Source organism: Bos javanicus, chromosome 6 (genome assembly GCF_032452875.1).
Source record: "Bos javanicus breed banteng chromosome 6, ARS-OSU_banteng_1.0, whole genome shotgun sequence".
Classification (NCBI taxonomy): Eukaryota; Metazoa; Chordata; class Mammalia; order Artiodactyla; family Bovidae; genus Bos; species Bos javanicus.
Window position 1 is genome coordinate 61,408,378 of NC_083873.1, and position 21,850 is coordinate 61,430,227.

General features: G+C 40.4%; 2 long non-coding RNA genes across 3 annotated transcripts in view; one reads left to right on the forward strand and one right to left on the reverse strand.

Annotated features, from left to right (window-relative positions):
• Positions 1–822: 822 nt before the first annotated feature.
• The window catches only part of LOC133249494 (uncharacterized), a 31,061-nt gene continuing 10,033 nt past the window's right edge, over positions 823–21,850 (reverse strand). The window contains exons 2-5 of one of the 2 annotated variants that reach the window (XR_009736982.1): positions 8,914–9,014; positions 7,627–7,768; positions 1,356–1,690; positions 823–894 (exon numbers count right to left, since the gene is read on the reverse strand). This is a non-coding gene — a long non-coding RNA (uncharacterized LOC133249494). Of the gene's footprint in view, positions 895–1,355; positions 1,691–7,626; positions 9,015–21,850 lie in introns of both variants that reach the window. The other variant, XR_009736981.1, reaches the window with a different exon arrangement.
• LOC133249496 (uncharacterized) lies at positions 4,217–20,562 on the forward strand. Its single transcript, XR_009736984.1, has 2 exons — positions 4,217–5,702; positions 20,458–20,562. It is a non-coding gene; the product is annotated as an uncharacterized LOC133249496 (long non-coding RNA).

Below are 21,850 nucleotides of genomic sequence, written 5' to 3' on the forward strand. Positions count from 1 at the left end.
CTTTCTCTATAGCGATAAAATGTTTCTGCTTCTGTGGTAGAAAATAGCTTATTATGCAAACAACATTGCCACTCTTACATTATGCATGGGATTTACCTGGAGAACATCACAAAAGCTTCAAGAAAAAAAAAAAAAAAAAAAAAAGACTGGGGAGGGTGAAGGGTGCTTCATTTACTGCACCACTTACCTGTAATAATTAGCTACAAATGAGCTAATACCTGTATTTAGCAACTTGTTTAATATTGCTTTGGTTAATTCAGTGAAACAATGGAAGGAAAAGAAAAAAATACAAGGGAGGTCTCCTGACAAATGGTGCCTTTCAGGATGTCAGCCCAGTGAAAAATGAGATCTGGTGGTTTCAAACTTAGGCCAGTGGTGGTGAGTAATTAATGCCTAACTCATTTGAACTTGCGTGCTCGATCTAATTTGGGATATTGAGAGTTCACACTGATTTGCCTTTAAAAAAGAATGTCTCTGTCAAATAAAGTGATTGTATAAGATTGATATGGAGATCTCCGACTTGGATGTATAGCCTATTTTATATTTACAAAGGCAGCAGCAAACAGTATTATTTCTAACTGTGTGTGCAGTGGGACCACCATTTCTGGAGGGAAAGCTGTTGTCCTTTCTAGATAGGATTCAAGCAGGGATCACTTTGGGTATAAATGGTGTATGGTACTTATTTGTTCACTCTTATAATAAATACATTTTGAATGCCTTTTCACTGTATTCAGGCCTGTGGATAAAGCAATAGTATAATATGACCTCCTATGTTACCTCCATTGTAACTGGGGAGGGCAGTGGGTAGGCAAAGAACAAGTAGGGGAAAATGAAGAACATGGAGTGTTGCATCACCTTTAAGACATAGAGTGTAATCCTTGACAAACGATTAACCTCTAGTAGTTGTAACATTAGGTTGGTCAATTTAAATACTGTGGCTCCCTGTTGGATAGACACACAATCTTTACACCCAAACGTTAATGCATACAAAACAACAAGGCATTGTTAAATAAAACAGCAATAGTTACTGCAACTTAGGCCTTGTGACCAATTACACATGATTAAAATTACTTCCCACATTCACATGGCAAAATACTAAACCTGTATATTTGGTATTGCAAATACACTTATGCATGAGCAAGCAGGGGATTCACAGTGAGAATCTACAGCTGCAGAAGCCTGAAAATGATTTACAAAAATTGTTAAATCATTAAAAAATTGTTGGAAAATATACACTTCTTGTTGTAGGAAAAAGATATGAAAAGTCTGGACATTTCCTTCTATTAAAGGCAATGTCTTTAATCTAAGACATTATACTGAAAGGACTATCATATTTTAAAGACAAGACGATTAACCTCTTTAAACTTACTCTTTGTAAATTACAAAAAGAAGATATGTACATGAATTATCATTATTTAACATAGTTTTATACAACCCTACACAGTTGCCCTTCATGAATCCACTATCTTAAATCACTGTTTGTGGTCCATTTGCTCCATCTGGATGATCCCATTTCAAAGGATCAGATACCAAGGAGATCATTCTCTGGTTGTGGCTTCTCAGCAGTTCACAACTCTTCTTTGTAAGGCTTGTGACTGCTCCACTGGGTATTCTCCAAAGGTGACTTCTTTCATTGGTCCTGCTGTAGAGTTTCTGATGTCTTTGTTTCGGTCAGGATTTGAGGCTTATCCTGGAGAGAGGAGGTGGTACACGGTTAGACCAAGGTCCAGGCCTGGAATCACGACCCTGGTATTTCATTCCTAACTTCATACAGAATAGCTGCTTCATGTTAGTCAGCCTACATACCTTTCTGAACGTCTACTCCTTGTCATGTTTAAAAGTTGCATAACAATAATACCCTTGCTCCAAAGAAAAATAATAATAATACCCTCTCTCATAATATCTAATAATACCTTTCTAAGTTGATGAAGTAAAATTATGAAGTAAAATGAAAATTCCTATGTTATGTAAATAATTTCAGGCCCTAGGAAAAAACAGACAGTCCCTTAGTTCATTTTATAAAACTAATGTAATCTGATAAGTATATATTGATTTCACTTGTAAACATGATGCAAAAGTCTAATTAAAACATTGGTTTACCAAATCTAGCCCTGTATAAAATGAATAACACACCATAACTCAGTAGGCTGTATTATCTACATAAAAGTTCTTTAAATGAGCAAACTAAAAGAAGAAACAAGCATGGATTTAAATTATAACATACTGTAACATAACTTTATAAAATTAAATAGCCATTCTTGACTAAACTATAAGCAAAATAGGATTATAGGGATATTTACTTAAACATGAAAAGACTATCAAATCCTTTTAGCAAATCTAATATGAAGTCCAGTGTTGAAGTTATTTTGTTTAAACTCAGGAACAAAATAGAGCTCACTTTTATGACTGCAATTATTTACATTGATTTGGAGGTACTAGCTAATGTAATAAGATGAGAAAAGTAAGTAACAGATATAAATATCAGGAGAGATAATGTATTTGTAGTGATATTGATTGGTTACTTAGCACACCCATGGAGACTAAAAAATGTTCTAGATTTGATAAGGTGTTTGGATAATTGATGGGAGAAGGCAATGGCACCCCACTCCAGTACTCTTGCCTGGAAAATCCCATGGACAGAGGAGCCTGGTAGGCTGCAATCCACGGGGTCGTTAAGAGTCCGACACGACTGAGCGACTTCACTTTCACTTTCACTTGGATAATTGATAAATATAAAAAATCTGTAATTTTTCTTTTTTACTAGTGTCAGTAAGCTAGAAATAGACTTTGAAAAAAAATCCCAATTATAAGCACAAAATTTAAAATACAGAAGAATAGTTTTACATGATTTGAACCCATATTAAAAAAAAACCTAAAACAACTTATTGAATAAATGGAGAGATGTACAATCATCTATAAGGAATACTTAAAGCTGTGTAATTTTCTGTTCTTTCAATAAACAAATATTTGCAGTTTCATTCAGAATTTTTAATGTTTTTGTTGAATAAAATAATTTAAGTTCAAATGGAAGAATAGGTATCTTAAAGTGGGTGCATGCTCAGTCTCTCAGTCTTGTCCAACTGTTTGTGACCCCATGGATTGTAGTCCCACCAGGCTCCTCTGTCCATGGGATTCTCCAGGCAAGAATACTGGAGTGGGTTGCCATTTCCTCCTCCAGGGGATCTTCCCAACCCAGGGATTGAACCCATGTCTGCTGTGTCTCCTGCACTGGCAGGCAGATTCTTTACCACTGAGACATCTGGTAAACTAATCTTAGAGTACAAAATGCAAAAGAATAATAAGACATACTTCCCTCACTAGATAGTAAGCCTAGTTTTAGAGCCACTGTAGTCAAAATGGCTTGTTATTGGCATAAAATCAGATAAATGTAGCAGTGAAACAGAATTGAAACTCCAGAAAGAGATCCAGGTGTTCATGAGAATTGCCCATATGTTAAAAGTGGCATTGCAACCTATGAAAAGGGTGGCTTATTTAATAAATGATGCTGGCAAAATTGGCTAAACATGTGGCAGAAAGCAAAATTTGTAATTCCTACCTCTTAATACAAAAGATAAAGTCCAGATGGATTAAAGAAAGTAATATGTCGATAGCTATTAAAACGAGTAATGTACCTAAGCTCCGACCTTGCAGAGTGAGTAGAATTCTAGCCAATAGAATTAAAGCACCAGTATGTAAGGACGTGTGTACTAATATTTATTACAGCACTGCTTTCATTGGCAAACAAACAAAAATTGGAAACAACCTTACTTTCCATCAAAACAACTATTGAATAAGAAGATCCATACATTGGAATTTTATGCAGTCATTTCAAAGAATGAATTCCACTTCTAATTGTTCACTTGGAAGGATTTCTATAATGTAATTAAAGGAGAAAAGCAAACTGCAAAATTATGTGAAGAGTATGATTCAATTTTTATATCTACATATTATATACACATAAAAAGGTTTGAAAGTGTATAGCTGGCCATTAATATCTGTTTTCTCTGGGAAGAGAGTGAGAATAGAGGAAGATTTAAAGAGAGATGCATAATTTTTTCTTTATACGTTGTTAGATTGTATCACTGGTTACAATGAGCACATGTTCATTTAAAAATTTTAAAAATGATTAAAAATATTTAATGACCGAATGAGAGTAGATGTGATATGCTCTGTCTGATTGGCATTACTTCTTGCCTCTGCCTAATTTTTTTTTTTTTTTGGCCCTAGAATAGAAAATCAGCTTATTGAGAATGGGCCAATTCTTTAATTAAATAATATTTTTCCAAATATACTCCATGAAGTAAGCCTTCCTAAAGAATCCCAGAATCTCAGCTCTTCAAATCCCAATTACTTCCCTTCAGACTCTAATTGTTTTTCAGTCACCCAGTCGTGTCTGACTCTTTGAGACTCTGTGGACTGCAGCACACCAGGCCTCCCTGTCCCTCACCCAAGTTTGCCCAAGTTCATGTCCATTGCATCAGTGATGCCATCCAGCCATCTCATCCTTTGACGCCCTCTTCTCCTTCTGCCATCAACCTTTCCCAGCATCAGGGACTTTTCCAGTGAGCCGTCTGTTCACATCAGATGACCAAAATCCTGGAGCTTCAGCTTCAGCATCAGTCATTCCAATGAGTATTCAGGGTTGATCTCCCTTAAGATTGACTGGTTTGATCTCCTTGCTGTCCAGGGGACTTTCAGGAGTCTTCTCCAGCACCACAGTTTGAAGGTGTCAGTTCTTTGGTGTTCTGCCTTCTTTACAGTCCAGCTCTCACAACCACACGTGACTACTGGGAAGACCAAAGCCTCGACCATATGGACCTTGTTGGCAGAGTGATGTGTCTGCTTTTCAACACACGTTCGAGGTTTGTCATTCCTTTCCTGCCAAGAAGCAACTGTCTTCTGATTTCATGGCTGCAGTCAGCATCCACAGTAATTTTAGAGCCCAAGAAGAGGAAATCTGTCACTACTTCCACCTTTTCCCCTTCTATTTGCCATGAAGCAATAGGGCTGGATTACATGATCTTAGTTTTTTTAATATTTGGTTTTAAGCTGGCTCTTTCACTCTTCTACTTCACCCTCATCAAGAGGCTCTTTAGTTCCTCTTCACTTTCTGCCATTAGAGTGATATTATCCGCATGTGGTTAGCATCCACATAGTCTCTAATTACTAATATTAAAATAGTACATTGGACAATGTTGTTTGTTGTTTAGTACCTAAGTTGTGTCTGACTCTTTGTGATCCCATGTACTGTAGCCTGCCAGGCTCCTCTGTCCATGGGATTTCCCAGGCAAGAATACCAGAGAGGGTTGCCATTTCTGGCTCCCGGGGATCTTCCTGACCCAGGGATCAAGCCTATATCTCCTGCATTGGCAGGTGGATTCTTTACCACTGAGCCACCAGGGAAGCCACATTGGACAATAAGAACAATTGAAAACAATTAAAAACCCTTTGGTTGGAAAATGACATGAGATCAGTCTCCAAAGGAACAGATCGTAGGGCCTGTGGAATTCTGAAAGGATATTGGGGTTCCACTTGGGAATGCTAGGGCCCCCTCATGCCTGACTGAGAATCTGTTCTTTCTAGGGCCCCATACTACCTCTCAGTCTGGACAAAGGGCACCAAACCTACTCCAAAATGGAAATATTTTCTCTCCCACCAATTTAGAAGACCTCTGAACATTTTACAGACTCCTATCCTGAACTGTGAGTATCACATAGCTCTGAGGATGGTGTGTTGTTTTGTACTCTTTGGTTTTCAAGACACTGAAGTAAACATTTTCATAGGCTGGCCCTGACCATTTTCTGCCAGACCTGGCACGACACCTGCAGTCAAACTGATGCCAGCTTCTGTCTTGTTCATTTTACTGCGGATCCGGTGAAAGTTAGAGATGGTTTGCAGTCTGGTGAGAACCGAAGCCTCTTGGTCCAGTGCCATGAATCTCTAGGTGTCTGACATGGGCCAGGGTAGCCTGGGGAGGCAAGCTGGTGAAATGGATGAAGCACATGCTCCAGGATTAGAGGCACGCCAGCCCAGGCCTACGTGTGTGTGTGTTTGCAAGGCTTAGAATTGCCTCGATAATGATCACAAGCACGTCCTGATGTTTGCAACCTGTGAGCAGATGCCAGCAATTGACTGGCTAAGCTGGATGAGTGTCCCAGAGGATGGGCTGTTGGCAGCTGTTCTTGGTGTACCTTTAAGCATCGTTACTTGTGAGAGAAGAAATAAAATTTGAGCAAGAGAACAGCTTGGCTTCATTCCTTGAGTAGTGGGAAAGGATTGTGACTCAACCTCATCTATCTGTATCCTGATGTTAAGAGTAGCTCAGACATAAATTTCAAATTAAATAAGAAAGTCTGAGAGAATGCATTATGAGCTCAGTGCTCAATGAACAAAATAGAAAAAGATTTCAGCCAAGGGAGTTAATTTTACTCTGGGGATAAGTTTCTGTTTCCTCTTTAAGCATGCTTGGAATTCAGTTTGTTTGTTTGTTTTTTTAATATAAATTTATTTAATTGGAGGCTAATTACTTTACAATATTGTATTGGTTTTGCCATACATCAACATGAATCTGCCATGGGTGTACTCCCACCTCCCTCCCCTTACCATCCCTCTGGGTCATCCCAGTGCACCAGCCCTAAGCTTCCTGTATCATGCATTGAACCTGGAGTGGTGATTCATTTCACATATGATATCATACATGTTTCAACGCCATTCTCTCAAATCATCCCACCCTCACCCTCTCCCACAGAGTCCAAAAGACTGTTCTATACATCTGTGTCTCTTTTGCTGTCTCGCTGGAATTCAGTTCTGAGGGTCAACTATTGGCATTTACGAGATGACTTCTTGTATTATACAGCATGAATAACTGTAAATACAGTCATCCTTCGTATCTATGGGGGATTGGTTCCAGGCCCTCTGCCCTCACCTTGACTACATGCTGTATTATGAACAAATCACACAAACCTAATATCAGTCACAAGAAGCCAGATATGAAAGAATACACTCTATGATTCCGCTTATATAGAATTCAAAACCATGCAAAACTCATCAATGGTGTCAGAAGTCAAGAATGTGGCTGTCCCTGAGGCAGGAATGACAGGAAGGGGCAAGAAGGGGTTTCTGGTCACAATTTCTTGATCTAGGTGCTGAGTTTATGAGTTTGTTCAGTTTCTGAAAATTTCATCTACCTGTGTACTTATGATAGGTATATTTTTCTTATGTATATGTCAATAATTATACAATAAGGAAGTAACAGAGATGTAATGTACATTATTGTGACTATAGCCAAACATATTGCAGTGCATATTTGAAAGTTGCCGAGAATAAATATTCAAAGTTCTCATCACACACACACATACATATGTACCTATCATAACTATACAGGTAGATGAAATTTTCAGAAACTGAACAAAGTCATCCACGCACAAAATTTTAACTTCATGTGGTAATTGATGGTAATTAGAGTTACTGTGGTTGTCATTTCACAGTATACAAATATTGAATAGTTATGTTGTACATCTGAAACTAATATAATGTTGTGTGTCAACTATACCTCAATAAGAAAAGAACCCCCCCCCCAAAAAAAAAAAAGTAAAAAGAAAAGTCCATTTCTTGTGCCTTTCTTACCTGCTTTAGTGTCTGTGGTAGACGGCAACTGTTCTTTCTCCATGACACTTCCATCCTCCAGGTAAATCTGTAATCAGGGCTGCAACTGACTAAGTGTTACAGTCAGCCCTCTGTATCCTCTGCATCCATGGAGTCACACTATCTTGGATTAAATATATTTGGAAGTAAAATTCCAGAAAATTCTAAAAACCAAAACTTGAACTTGCCACACATTGACAACTATTTACAAAGCATTTCCATGATATGTACAGCTATTTACATTGTATGTACAGCTATTTACATAGCACTTACATTGCATTAGGTATTATAAGTAATCTAGAGATGATTAAAGTATTCCAGATAAGCACAGATTCTATGCAAATACTTCACCATTTTATATAAGAGACTTGAGCAGGCTTGGCTTTTGGTTATTCATAGGGGTCCTAGAACCAACCCCCTGTGGATACCGAAGGATGACTTACAAACTGTTTTGAGTCCTTGACTACTTAGAATGACTTCATTTGTTACAGTTTTTTCCACCTTATATTTTACAGAGGAGGCGGCCTAATAAAGAGAATAGGTGCAGACAGCTTTAAATAAATGTTAAGCATGAGGAAAATAAGGCCCATTAACCTCACACAGTGAAGGGTGCTATAACTGTAGATAGAAAGACAGCTTTCATCCTCTTCACAAATTTGCCTAGGGTCTGGTCAGCTAACTGAACTTTTAATCTTTGTTCTGGATAGTTTCTTTATTTATTCTCTCTAGTGCCAGGGCATTGATTGGAAACCCTCTGGAGATCTTTTCTCCTTTTTATTTCAGATAATTAAACCTATCGGGACAATAATCATGAATGGTAAAGCTGTAGAATCTTTCAAGCATGGTTAGGAGATGAAATATTATTATCTTTCTAATAGAAGGAAGACCTCCAGCATCCTCCGGCTGTGAGTAGACCACTTTTTCTGTGGGTGGTCCCAAGCAGAGACCACATAAGAGTGAATGAAGGCAATGATGACTTCTGCTTGGCCATTAGGTCAGGACCTCTTGCCTTCAGCTCAGTAGCATCTTTTCAGCCCCTATCCCAACCCTTTTCCTCCTGAGCCCATCCCAGCTGCCCATGGCTGACTTACCTGTGGTTTGTTTGCAAATCTTACTTAACCATTATTTATGTTGAGGTCTCCTGGTACCCGCTCTCTGCACAAATCCATCTCTCACCCCTGAATTATGAGCCCAGGCATCATTCTGAGTGGTTTCTTTCAGTGAGAGATGGCCATCCGCCTGTTGGTACTTGCCTAGCATTATACTTACCTTTTCTCTCCAAGAGGACTCCACCCCAGCTTATCTTGGAATATTTTTTCACTAGGGCTTCTACTATCCCTTCCTCATATATTAATGGATCTTAGCTGGCACTAAATAGACAAAAAGGAGAAGTGGGAGGAGAAGAAGGAGAAACTGATAAAATGTGCTAGTCTGTCTTCAGGGTGCTTTAGTTCAAATGTTAGTTTCTTATACAAACCTTCTCTAACCTCCCTTTCTAAAATGACTATCATTTTCTATCATAGTACTCTCTTTGTTTTTTTCACTACTGAAATTATCTTGTTAATTATTTTACTTGTTTGCTGTGTAATTCTCTACTTCTCCACGACTGTAGTCTCTATAAAGAGATTCTTACCTTTCTTGTTCACTGTGACATCCTAACATGAACAGGACTTGAAACCATGGTAGGACTTACCTGATAATTTTGAAAGAATAGGTGAATCACTAAAAATACACTAAAACATGGAGAAAGTTTGAGCTACTCTTACTCTGAGTATAATATATGAAAATTAAAATAGCCTTGATCACTATCAGTTCAGTTCAGTTGCTCAGTCGTGTCTGACTCTTTGCAACCTCGTGGTCTGCAGCACAACAGGCCTCCTTGTCCATCACCAACTCCTGGAGTTTACCCAAACTCACATCCATTGAGTTGGTAATGCCATCCAGCCATCTCATTCTCTGTCGTCCCCTTCTGCTCCTGCCCTCAATCTTTCCCAGCATCAGGGTCTTTTCAAATGAGTCAGTTCTTCGCATCAGGTGGCCAAGGTATTGGAGTTTCAACTTCAACATCAGTCCTCCAGTGAACACCCAGGACTGATCTCCTTTAGGGTGGACTGGTTGGATCTCCTTGCAGTCCAAGGGACTCTCAAGTCTTTTCCAACACCACAGTTCAAAAGCATCAATTCTTCGATCCTCAGCTTTCTTTATAGTCCACTCACATCCATACATGACTACTGAAAAAACCATTGCCTTGACTAGATGGACCTTTGTTGGCAAAGTAATGTCTCTTATTTTTAATATGCTGTCTAGGTTAGTTATAACTTTCCTTCCAAGGAGTAAGTGTCTTTTAATTTCATGGCTGCAGTCACCATCTGCAGTGATTTTGGAGCCCCCAAAAATAAAGTCTGACACTGTTTCCACTGTTTCCCCATCTATTTGCCATGAAGTGATGGGACCATATGCCATGATCTTCGTTTTCTGAATGTTGAGCTTTAAGCCAACATTTTCACTTTCCTCTTGCACTTTCATCAAGAGGCTCTTTAGTTCTTCTTCACTTTCTGCCATAAGGGTGGTATCATCTGCGTATCTGAGGTTATTGATATTTCTCCCGGCAATCTTTATTCCAGCTTGTGCTTCATCCAGCCCAGCATTTCTCATGATGTACTCTGCATATAAGTTAAGTAAACAGGGTGATCATACACAGCCTTGACATACTCCTTTTCCTATTTGGAACCAGTCTGTTGTTCCATGTCCAGTTGTAACTGTTGCTTCCTGACCTGCATATAGGTTTCTCAAGAGGCAGGTCAGGTGGTCTGGTATTCCCATCTCTTGAAGAATTTTCCACAGTTTGTTGTGATCCACACAGTCAAAGGTTTTGGCATAGTCAATAAAACAGAAATAGATGTTTTTCTGGAACTCTCTTGCTTTTTCGATGATCCAGCGGATGTTGGCAATTTGATCTCTGGTTCCTCTGCCTTTTCTAAATCCAGCTTGAACATCTGGAAGTTCACAGTTCACATACTGTTGAAGCCTGGCTTGGAGAATTTTGAGCATTACTTTGCTAGCATGTGAGATGAGTGCAATTGATCACTATAGTCATAGTGATTTTGTCTTACAATATCTAACTGGTCAAAGAGTGTTGAACACCCACTTGGGTGTTACACCATGATGCCAACTTAGACTTTCTTAGGATAAGTGCAGATCATTGGCCTATGTGGAGAGGTTGCTTCTGACTCTGGAGAGGAGTGTGGCTTTTAGTTACCGAGTTGGGAAAGCATGCAAGGTGAATTCTGAGTTAAGCTTCAGGATTTTCTCCCTAGGGAGATCTAGAAATTGCTAAGACTTTACATTAATATGTAACCAAAATTTAAACTCATATTTCAGCAACAAGGAATAGTAAATAATGCATTGCTTCATGAAGATTTGCTTAGTTTATTTACTTACATTATTTATAGGTTATGTTGGGAATAGACTTGGCTTGCTTTGCTTTGTTCACAGTAACATTCCATAAATATAACAGCAAGCGATAAAATAGCATTGATTCAGAAGTGAGCTCATGGCTTCATAGAACATCAAACATAAAAGCTGTGTTACAATGATAAATACTAAATCTTTAAAATATCTTTAAAATATCATTGGCTTTTTACTGCCATTACTTATGCAGTGTGTATTTCAGATTTTCCTATTCAGTATTGAATATGAAATGTATAATACTGTGAGTTATATCCTGAGCTTTGGTGCAGTCTGTACAAAATTGGCATTTTGAAGTTGTGGATGGTGGCAGAAGAACTTGATTCAGGTTCAAAAGATCAACCTAAATAGTTCAGGAAAATCTCAGGAAAAGAACAATTGGCAATAAAATATATTAGCTTTTTTTCCTATGTGTGACGTTTAAGTGATTTGGGCAAAAATAGTGAGAATTAATAAAAGTTGTGAGAAACAGACATAGAGAACAAACATAGGGACACCAAGAGGGAAGGGGAGATGGGATGAATTTGGAGGCTGGGATTTAAATATATATACACTATCGTATAAAATAGATAACTAATGAGAACCTACTGGATAGCACAGGGAACTCGACTCAGTGCTCTGTGGTGACCTAAATGGGAAGGAAATCCAAAAAAGAGAGGATGTATGAATACATACAGCTGATTCACTTTGCTGTAGAGCAGAAACTACCAAATATTGTAAAGCAACTGTACGCCAGTAAGAATGAAAAAAGGTCTTTTATTCTTTCTATGGTAGGAGATGCCTTTGTTTTCCTATTTGGTGTCTCCTTGAGTCTTCTCAATTCCAGAGAGTGTCCACATGGCCTCATGTTGGTGTGATGTAAGCCAAGATGGTGCTGTGAAGACCAGGGGAGATGGGTGTGCTAAGATGTAGTGGTGCTAAATCTGGACCTTGCAGTCAGGTAGGTCTGGCTCAGGTTCTGGCTCTGCTATTAACAAGTTGTATGTCCTTAGGCAAATGACCATTTGAGCCCCAGTTTTCTCATCTGTGAAACAGAGATAATCCCATATTCCTAATAACGAGACTATCCAACAAGGTACTGTTTGTAGAGTGTTGTGCCTGATATATAGTGAAGGTCTATAAATACCCTGTTGCCTTGCAAATATGCTGAGGGAGAGGAGATGAAGGTTATCGTGGCCATGTAACCAAACTAGGATTTGCAAATTACTTGGTATTTATAACAGAAATGAATTACATGAAATGGTCATAATTATAGATTGAAACCTCACCTTAACACTACTTGGCATAAGGCATGTCTGTCATGGACTTTTTTTCAAGAAAATTTTTAAAAGCTGGTTTAACAAAAAAGCCTGTCATACAGGTGGATTTATGCATGTCTATTTCTGTGGCAAAGGCCTGAGGGCAGTGTGAATATATTTTAAAAACAGAATCTGTGATATAGCCGAGTCTGAGTGTTGCGTAATTTTGTGATTTTTTTTCAAAGCCCTTATGAAGGTGCAGTTGAGTTTTTAATATAATGAAAGACTTAAAGGAAAATGGAGAAGATGGAGGGAATTAAGCCCCAGGAGGGATGGCCCCCATATGGGATCAGTCAGAGCAAGCCTCAATATTTATGGGGCACCCCTCTCTATCTGCAGTCAGGTAGTCTGTGCTTGACTCTCAGATTGGAAAGCAGTGGCTCTGATGGTTAGAGCCCCTTGTGAGGTGACCTGAATTACAGCCTCTGTATACGGAGACACAGGGGATTTGTTACAAAATTATCTTTTCTCTCTTATGGCATCCTCAAGACTTACTTAATCCTCTCTCAAAGTTTGAAGAACACATAAAAATTATGGTATCTTTTTGGGAGTATCCTTTTAAAAAACTGTTCACCTTTTAATTTGTAAAGTTTCATTTATTGCTAGGTTCAAGAGTAATGTAGTGAATGGCCACATATCTTAACCTGGCCAACCTGTTATTATTTTTGTACATTTGCTCTATCTATGCATATCTCTATCATAGATGATATGTAATATATTTTATTTCTTTGTTTCATGCTGAACCCTTGGAAAGTAAATTGCAGAAGCAGTGATGGTGGCAGCCAGTGTTTCTTGAGAACATTGACATTGTGAACCCATCAAATCTGGCATATTTCGCATTGATCCAAGGCTATTATCTATTACACCATCCATATTCCAATTTTTCTATTTGTTCTAAAAGTATCCTTCCTAGCAATTGTTTTTTTCCACTCTAGAGTCACACATTGCGTTTAGGTGTTGTGTTTTTTAACCTCTTTTAATCTGCAGCTTTCCCTGGACCTTCTTTTTTATTTCCTGACATTGCCATTTTTGAAGAGTACTGGCCCCTCATCTGGTAAGATGTCCCCCAGTGTGGGTTTGTCTGATGGTTTCTTTATGATCTGTTCCGTTTTTGTCAGGAATGCCCCTGCTGGGAGGCTGTGTCCTTGTCAGTGCCGCATCACAGGGGATATGCAATGTCAGTTTGAACATTTTCATTGGCATTAAAAAATATTTCTAATAGTTTTACTTCTTATTCGTTAACATGAAGACTCTGGAGTATTTCTTAGTTGGAAAAGTCTCCTTGAAAACCTTACTACATGAAACATTACAACCATAAGACTTGCCACCATTTCTTGGAAAAATGGTTGTAGATTCATCATTCTGGTCTGTATCACTAGCAATAGTGCTGATGTGTTTAAATGTTTAAATATCTTAGGGACTTCTGCTAAGATGCCTTGTTATCAGGAGAATTCAATTGTGCTGGAAGTCTGAGGGTGCTAATTAATCACTGTCCCCTTTCTACAGGTTCTTAACACAAGGAGTAAAATGCTGATCAGCTTTGTTATGAGCAAGGCTGGAGGATGTGGCAACGTCTCTAATCTCCCTCTCCAAAGCAGAACCTTTAATGCTATCCCAGTCCTGACCTATTCATGCTCAGCCCATATTGGAAAGGTTGAGGCCTGACCAGGCTCAATCTGTCCGCTGCCTAGTTGGGAGAGGAAGGAGCCAGCCATCTTGTTGAACCCATGCAGATCTGAGAGGCGGAGGGCAAGTGAGAAGGGTGGGCCCAAGCTGGCCCCACTCCTGAAAATGGCCCATGATTGTCCTAAGGGGTCAGTAACTGAGGAGAGAACGTGCAGATGCTCCAGTGTTCCCCTAGAGACCAGAGATGAAGCCTTGTCTATGGTTCAGGGTAAGAACATGGAGATGGAAGGAAAAGTATTCTTATAATATTGCCCACGTTGATTTCTCAGGTTGTATCAGATGGGGTGGAAAAGGAGACACTTTGAAGACTACTTGGGAAGTCAAGTTACTTCTTTCCAGCTGATGCTGCGGATTACCAGGACGTCAACTTTCCTTTTCAACTTGTAAAAAGCTATTGAAGAGAGAGGAAGCATTTGTCAGTTTTGCCAGCCTAGTTAGACCATTACTAAAACAGTGTCTCCTGAACTGTTGTTCATTTTCATAAACAAATAATATTGATACATTCACATGATGAAACATTTTAAAGTCACAAAATTCACAAAAATCGCCTTTTCCCCATTTCCCTCTACTGTCCACTCTCTTCCCTGAGGCACCAGGCTGCCCTGTACTGTTTTATTTTATGTTTTTAGTTTTTAAATTAATTTTTATTGGCTATAGTTTCTTTACAATGTTGTGTTAGTTTCTACCAGATAGTAAAGTGAATCAGCTATACATATACGTATATCCCCTCTTTTTTGAGTTTCTCTCCCATTTAGGTCACCGTAGAGTGCTGAATAGAGTTTCCTGTGCTAAATGGTGGGTTCTCATTAGTTATCTATTTTATACATAGTATCAATGGTGTATATATGTCAATCCCAATCTCCCAATCCATCCCACCCTCTCCTTCCCCCGTTTGGTGTCCATACGTTTGTTCTCTACATCTGTCGTAGAGATGTCTCTATTCTATTTTTGCAAATGAAGTCATCTATACCATTTCCTAGAGTCTACATATTTGCATCAATATACAAGACTTATTTTTCTCTTTCTAACTTACTCCAGTCGGTATGACAGTCTCTAGGTGCACCCCCTGTACTGTTCTGAGAATTTATTCATCTTTCAGACGAGTCTTAATCACCTAAAGCTTCCTCACCCTTCCCTCCCGGTCCCAATCTTTTGATATTGAAACCATTTAAAATCAGAGTCCACCTCCATGCTCTGAGTGCCTCCACTCCTGCTCTGGGTTTTCCATAGCACTTACCAGTTTCTAAGACATGGTATCATCTAATTTTTAATATTATGTTTGTTGTTTATTTTCTGTCCATCCCACTGGAAGCAAGTTCTGTAAGGGCGGAGATCTTTGTTTGTTTCCTTCTCTAGTGTAGCTTTGGCACCTGGCTACCAGCCCACAATAGGTAATCAATAAATGTTGTTGAAATCTGAAGGAATAAAGCCATCTCTCCCTTTCCTCCAGACAGAAACTGAGGAGATAGAGGATCCAATTAAAATATATCACATTACCCCTTGAACTGAAGACTTCTCCTTGCATTTCTAAGGGAGCAGCTATTAAAAATATATTGCTCAGAGCTGGGTGTCTTTCTTATTTTCTGTGGGTCTGAGGAGACATGGTTTGGAAGTGGAAAATGAAGAAAAGAACGGAACAGTGTCCTGCATATTGATGGGATGCACTGACTCTTTTGAGAGGGCAGCATCTTGAAATTGCTGAGCAATTAGAAAATGATTTCTCTTCATCTGTCCAGGTTAAGATGGTGCAGATGAAATGCATCTCTTCCCCACATCAAGCCTGCCCAGCCCCTCAATCTGCATTAAATCCTTTCTGTCTGCCGATGATACCCATGTTTATGTCTCCAGGCCTGACATCCCCATGTGTACGTTCTGTCTGATTTGTCCCCCTCTCCTGGCTTCGCCATCTCTGTAAATGGCACCATCACAACATACGCAGTGGCTCAAGTCCCAGACCTCCCAGTCATCCTTGATTCCTCTTATTGCTTCACTCCTCACAACTCATTCAATGGCAAGTCCTCAGAGTTCTTCCTCCAAAATGTATTATATCCAGACACTGTTCACTGTCCATCTCCGCTGCCATCACCCTAGTTCATGTGACCATCAGGTCTCCTCCGGACTGCTGCCAGAGACTCCAGCTGATCTTTCTTCTGCCTCCCTAGTCCCCAAGAATCTATTCTCACAGATCAGCCTGGGGGAATTCTTTCAAAGACGTGAATCTGATTCTGTCACCCTCCTGCTTAAACCCCTTTAACGTCTCCTATGAAATTAGGAGTCAGCCGCTCAGCATGGCCAGGGCTCCACCTGGTCTGGCTCTTGCCTGCTTCTCCATCACATCAAGGTTCTCACACCTCCTCCTTTACTACAGTGAACTCTTTTTTCCTTCTTTGAATACATGGAGCTCATTTCCTGCTTCAGATCATTTGCGCTTGCTTTTCCCTTTGTCTGGAAGGCTCTGCTCCAGAGTATTGCTGAACTCTCCTCATTAGTCACACTACCTACTCAAAGAGTCCTTCCTGACCGTGCTGTATAATGCCTTCCCATGCCAAATGCACAGGTTTTATAAACAGTGCCTGGAATCATTTTGATTACTTCCTTACATCAATGAGGTTCTAGAAGGAAACATCCCACTCAAATGAAATAGTGAAAAGGAAATTAATAAAGGGATTGTTTACAAAGATATAGGTGGGTAAAGGGAAAGCAACAAGTGATGATGGTGGTCTTGGTAGCAACATCAGGGAATGCTGCCATCTCTAGATCTGAATGGGGCAGGGGCAGGGAACAGCTACCTGAAACTGGACGGAAGAGAAATAATTTACAGGAGAGGCCATCTGGTGGTACTGTGGCCCAGCGGAGAGGACGTCAGCAGGGTAGACATTCAGATCTGGCTCTGCTGCTTCCACCCCGTCTTCTGCTAGGTCCTCATTGGCCCAACCCAACCAGAAGCCAAAGGGCAAGGCTGCCTATTGATGGCGATCTGCAAAGGTGGGTCTCCGTGACACACAGTAGGCTTGTGACAGAGGATCTGGCAGGGCAGACAGAGGGTACTCAATATCCAGCACATGCCTCTACTAGAATGCAGGCTTCATAAGAGGAACAATGGTCCCCAAAATCTAGGAGAGTTCCTGGCATGCATAGGTGCCCAATAAATATTTGTAGAATGAATGAATGAATAAATGAATGAGAATTCTTTGTCTTTAGGGGATGTGTCTGTGTAGCCCAACAGTTATTAGCTATAAAATTGGGAAAATATATAGATGTGCCTCAGTTCACACTGATGGGGCAGAAGACCATGAATGGACTTACTTTGGCAGGTCTGTGCCCTCTGCATGCTATACAGTGGTGAGCAGCTGAGAGCCTGCCTCTTCCAACCCTGCTCTTGAAGCTTGGGTCAAGGTGCTGCTGTGCACTCACCTCTCAGACTTAGAGAGATACACCTTGGATTGGTGTGTGGGAGGGGATTCGTTCAGGATTGAGACCAGTCTCTGAAAGGAGAGGCTGCAGTTTCTGGGTTAAAGTACCCAGAAGATGGGTACTTTAACAGAAATGTGCAAACTAGAAGGTGGGGTTCCCTGGGAACCGTTACCATCTGGAGGTGGCATCTGAAAACCCTTAGCTGCCGTTTTATGTAATACTTCTTGCTTCAAGTCAGAAGACAGAATGTCAACATTAAAACTGTTTTTCTTAAGGAAGAGATGCCAAGGATCACTGCATCTGTGCTTGTATTAAGGGGCAACAAATGATATATGCAGATTTGTTACTAGGAATTCTCCTCTCTTGATGCCTCTTAATATCATTAGTGAGAGACTGGTTCCTTGTTTAAGATCAAATGGGATTAGACCTTGGGGGAAGAATGGTCACTGTGGGCCTCTCAGTTTTTGCATCAGGAAAAGTTAGAGCGTGAGAGGAGAGGGAGAGAGGGGGCGAGAGAGAGAGAAGTTGGGAAAAGAAGAGGGAGTGGTAGGTGTGTTAGGCAAGTAGTCAGACATGAGTAGGTCGCCACCTAATTCTGGATGGGATCTTCGTTCCCTCTCCACCTGGATGCTAGTGATCAGAAGGCACCAGGAGGTTCTCCCGCTTCTGGTCAAGGACTGCTACATTTTCAGCCTTATCAGGACCAAACGAGATAAAACTCAACAGCACAGGTTGGCACAGGCATGCCAAGACCTAAAAAGTGACTCAGAGTGACCCAGGGTTCATTAAGCGATATTTGTAATAAATTAGCATTGTGGTTTTTACTGTCCCCCTCCCCCATGGTTTCATTCACATACTTGTGTTTAAGTATCTGTGCTCTAGGAGAAAAGTTATATAACCTAAAGCTGTCAATCAACTTGTCAGTCAAATAACACAGGACGAAGGGAGGGATCACCACTCTAAAACATCCAACTCCACCCTCATTACTTCCCAGATGGCTCAGTGGTAAAGAATCTGCCTGCCAACACAGAAGATGCAGGTTCAATCCCTGGGTCAGGAAGATCCCCTAGGGACTAGAAGGGCAACCCACTCCAGTGTTCTTGTCTGAGAAATCCCATGGACAGATCTGGCTGGCTACAGATCAGGGAGTCTCAAACAGTTGGACATGACTGAGCACGAATGCATAGCCCATTACAGAGCTGTTTCTGGTTCCCAGACAGCCTGCTCTCATTCTTTTTTGGAAGTGTATTTTGCTTTGTTTAATAAACCCTTGCTACTTGAAACTTCTCTATGTCTCTCAATTGAACTCTTTCCTTTTGGAGGACAAGGACTGAAGAATTGCCATTTTGCCTGTAAGATAGATCAGTCTTTTTTTTTTAATTGGAGTTTAGTTGATGCACAATTTTACATAAATTACAGCTGTACAATATAGTAACTCACACATTTTAAAGGTTATAGTTGTGATACAACTCTGGCTATGTGCCCTCTGTTGTGGAACAGCCTTTTTAGGAAGGGGAGATAAATGTTAATATCTTCTTTGTGACATTGCACATATACAGTCTTATTTATCCCTATGACAAGCATATGATGTCAGCAGTATTATTGTTTCTTTTCTATAGAGAGGTAAACAGATTAACCAAGAGATTAAGTAAATCATCCAAAGTCACATAGCTAGGCAGTTGTGAAACAATTCTCTCTGTTTGAGAGAATCCTGTACCTCTCTCAAATCCTTTCTTTCCCCTGCTAGACAGAATTAGAATGGAAGGTTGCTGGGAACTCATCTGGAACCTAATGGACTTCTCCTTTCCTTCCTGGCATTTCTCCAACACAGTAGGCCCTGCTCTGAAAGAGCTTCCCAATGAGAATGAAGGATTGATGGGATGGGGCCACTGAGCCCAAATGGAGTGGGAGGAAAGGAATTGGTTCATTTGTGTTTCACACTCTGATATGGTGAACACAAATCTGTTCTGGTTTAAGAAAAAAGTCTCTTAGTCATGTCTAACTCTTTGTGACCACATAGATGTAGCTTGCCAGGCTCTTCTGTCCATGGAATTCTCCAGGCCAGAATACTAGAGTGGGTAGCTACTCCCTTCCCTTCTCCAGGAGCTCTTCCCAACCTAGAGACTGAACCCAGGTCTCCCACATTGCAGGCAGATTCTTTACCATCTGAGCCACCAGGGAAGCCCAAGATAAGAGAGAGTGAGTTAAAAAATATCTTTCTAACCAGTCAACAATGATTAGGAAGCAATATGGATAATGCACTGGTGGTTAATCAAGAGTGAATATTGCAGAGTAGTGAGTGTAATGATCTTCATTTCTTGGCTTTTAAGGACAGAGGATAGAACTCTCTTAGAGAACATGGAAATATTGGCTCAAAGGGCTTCTGCTCTCTGCATGCTGTTTTTGTAGTCAGAGAACATCCTCTATGTAAAAGAAATTTGGGATTGGGGAAGGAGAGGAATATGGTAACCCAAGATTTTTCTTTGGTAAAAATAAGAAAGCATGAGAGGAATAATTGTTGCCAGAAAGGTTTGTGCAGAAAAACACAAAGCCACCCCTAGCTCTATCTGGATCGTATCACATGGAAGATATTGTACCTTCACACCGACCATGTCTATCGAGCATGGGGCAAGGCAAGCCAGCCCGTGTATAACACTTTTATCCCATATTTTAAGGTCTTTGAGGTTTAGAGATGATTCTATTGCCCTGGTTTCAAACTAAAACAGCACTATGTACTTACTAGTAGACTTCACTAATGCCCACTGATATTTCCAGTTTCCTCCCCTCCTTGGACATAGGAGAGACTATGTATTCCTGCCCCTCCAGGAGTTTTGGGTGGAGCAATGTGACTAATTCCAGCCAATAGGCTAGGAATAAAAATGATGTGTGTCCCTCCTGGGAAAAACAATAAGTGTTGGTGTGTTATTTCCCATCTTCCCTCTCCCAGCAGGGTGAACCAGGAAGCATCATGCTGAGATGGAGAATGCCTAAGATGAAAGCCTGAAATGATAAGCCACTACATGGAGAATAAATGTCCCAAAGAGCCATCTAGGTCTGCAATAGGTTTGGTGTGTTCTGTTGTGTTAATGCCTGGAGATTTTTGGGTGATGGTTATTGCCACAGCCTAAGCTAGCCTATTCTGAGTAACACACACATACACACACGTAAATTGAGAAGAATGTATAAAATATGCCATCGGTTCTGTGTCTAATTATCTTCTAAGTCAGACAAATGGCATAGAGGATGGGGATTCAAGGGTGAATCCCCTCCTCTGCCTTTTGCCGTCCACTGCTCAACTGGGTACTTGTAACCTCAGCTTTTGGAGCTACCAGCTGTTCGTGTTTCTCAGGTGGTCCTTGTCTGAACCCACACTTTTTGTTCTAACTTCCCTTACCTGGGATCTGGCAGCCTCTCCTTCCTCACCTCTGGGGTACATTTCCCTCATTCCATTTTGTCCTGAGGAGAAGACTGAAGGTACTTAGGATTCTTGTGTAAGGATCATCTCTAGGGCAGTCAGAATTTTCCCCTATTGGGATGTCGCCTGTTAACAGGGCTTCTAAGAGTTCTGACAGAATCCAGTATCTGGATTGTCTGCACGTTGGTCTGTGCTGTGTCTTAGGAAGAGGTGTTTGTGTGTTTGAGGACAGATGGCAAGAGCAGGGAAACCGACCGCCTTGCTGCCACCCTGAGAGACAAGAAAATGAGGCTCATCTCTGCTAGAATTCTACAGATGCCCCGAAAATGCTGCTGCTGATGGCACCTGGCTTTTCATATATAAATGCTTTTCATTTTTTGTTTCTGCCCTAACCTGAATGTGGTGTCAAGGGAACTATTAATGGCTGCTCTTTAGGGACATGTGACTGGGTATTTATATATTACCTGCCCACTTCATAAAGTGCTAATGAATGTTTGCAAAGCTCTTTGAAATCCTCTGGTGAAAGGTGCAACGTTAAGTGAAAAATATTATTATTATTATTAGAAGGTAATAGACAGCTTTGAATGATTGGTCGTAGGAATAATTGACACAGCATTAAAAGAAGCGCCAGAAATCATCCAGACTGTTTCAGCTCCTCCAGCCCCATCAGCCTCCACATTACATATATTACACTATTTCCCTGACACCCATCCTAATAACCATATAATTCACACGTTAAATCACCACTTCCAGGGAAAGGTTGAGCTCACTCATAGCTCTACCGATAGTGACACTGAGAGGGTATTAAGTGTTGAAAGGTCTGAAATGGAGAAGTGCTTCATAGATGGAGAGGCCAGATTTAGCCACTGAATGGCCACCACCTTTAAGAGGAGATGAGCATAGAATGAGTCAAAAATACTTGGAG